Raw genomic sequence first — 1,735 nt, forward strand, 5'->3', positions numbered from 1 at the left:
TTTTTAAGTTTTTTTTTTTCTTTTTGTAATCAAGAGAAAGTAGACAGATACATGTTGGTAAATGCTCACTGTCCATATTCACATAGAGAGACACAGTGTACTCTCTGAGCCCAATATACAGAGAAAGGAGGAAAAAAGTTAGAATTCTATTTAGAATTCTATGCACTGCTACCCAGGGGTCTAGAACCCTCCAGCTTCCAGCGGGCAAAGGAAGCAGGTTTTTCTTTTTTCCCACAGAGCTCAGTGGTGTTGATTCCATATAGCTTTTGTTCAGACAGGAAGGGATAAAAATGAATTTCAAACAGAAAGGGGTAGAGACTCTTTTCCCATTGTATTCTGCTCAAGATATTTCCCCCCAAATAAGTTGAGAACCATGGTGTAGAGAAAAGAGACCTCAAAAACAGGGTGACTGAGCACAAGATGGAAAAAAAAAAAAAGACTGCAACTTGCTCCCAGAGACTGGACAAAATTTTTAAAAAGGAAGGTTGGAATCCGTCAGTGTTCTATTAGTCATCTTCTCTGTCATCCTCCTCTCCTTCCTCCCCTTCATCACCATCTTCATCTTCTTCACCTTCATCCTCATCCCCTTCTTCGTCAATATCTTCTAATCCTTCCTCCTCTTCATCATCATCATCTGCTTCTCCTCCTTCATCATCCATATCGGAAACCAAGTAGAGTATGGCAATGGGTTTGGCCAAGTATCATCTTTGATGACCTCTCCTAACTCATCAGCACCTGCATCAGAATGGTCAGTAAACCAGGTAAAGCTGGGCTCTCTGGTTCCTCATGCTGCCTCTCTCTGCTGGCTTTATTCTGCGTTTGACTTGAACGTTTGGTCAAATCCTTTCCAGATTTCCATTTGATTTCAGTGGACTTTGAAGATGGATCACCACTCTCATTCAGATGAAATTCTTGGAGAGAAATTTATTTTCAAAGTAAGGATTTTCATCAGAATAAAAATCTATTCTGTAACCTGATTTAATATCTTCAAATTCTGTCACTTCAACTCTGGTCAAATAATGCAGTGTCTCTTCGTCCTCCTCCCCAAGCAGTGCAGACAACTGTGGTTGGTTGACGAATGTTATTACCCAAAAATTTGGGATTTTGACGATCAATTCTGACCTCTTCTGAAAAAATGGTTGGCGGAGTTTGTCATATTTCTGTTCTACTTTCAAAATCTCTTCACTGGCTTGTTCGTTAAGTCTGTTTCATTTTGTACTTCATCAATGTGTTCAATTGCTTCTTGCTGTTCTTTTTCTCCCTTCTTCGGCAAGCCTGCAGAGGCCGACGTCTCCTCCCATCCCAGAGCAGGAGGTGGTCTTGGTTTCTTCTTTTGAGGCAGGAGTGGAGACTGGCGTCTGGGGGTCATGCTACTGGGGAAGTCCGAGAACCAGAGCACGAGTCTTCTCACTCATCCAGAAGCAGGCAGAACACTCGATGTGATCGTTTTCAAATCTTCTTAATAGCTAACATGCCCATCATGACTTACATGGGTCAGAATCATGCTAATTGCATTACATTGGCTGGGTACAGTGACTCACACTTATAATCCCAACACTTTGGGAGGCTGAAGTGGGCAGATCACTTGAGTCCAGGAATTTTAGACCAGCCTGGGCAACATGGTAAAAGGCCATAGAGAAACCTTAAAGATGGAGTTCCCCGCCATGACGGGGCAGGAGGTCAGTCACCCTCATTATACCCCCTCCTTTAGCAGTTTAGACACAAGGACTGACCA

The 1,735-nt window shown here is 42.7% G+C and overlaps 1 pseudogene; it reads right to left on the reverse strand.

The window, feature by feature from the left end:
• Positions 1-290: 290 nt before the first annotated feature.
• LOC105712955 (protein SET-like) lies at positions 291-1,369 on the reverse strand (annotated as a pseudogene).
• Between the last annotated feature and the right edge of the window lie 366 nt (positions 1,370-1,735).

The sequence above is a fragment of the Aotus nancymaae genome, unplaced genomic scaffold (assembly GCF_030222135.1).
Source record: "Aotus nancymaae isolate 86718 unplaced genomic scaffold, 86718_ANA_hifiasm-v0.15.2.pri h1tg000020l, whole genome shotgun sequence".
Classification (NCBI taxonomy): Eukaryota; Metazoa; Chordata; class Mammalia; order Primates; family Aotidae; genus Aotus; species Aotus nancymaae.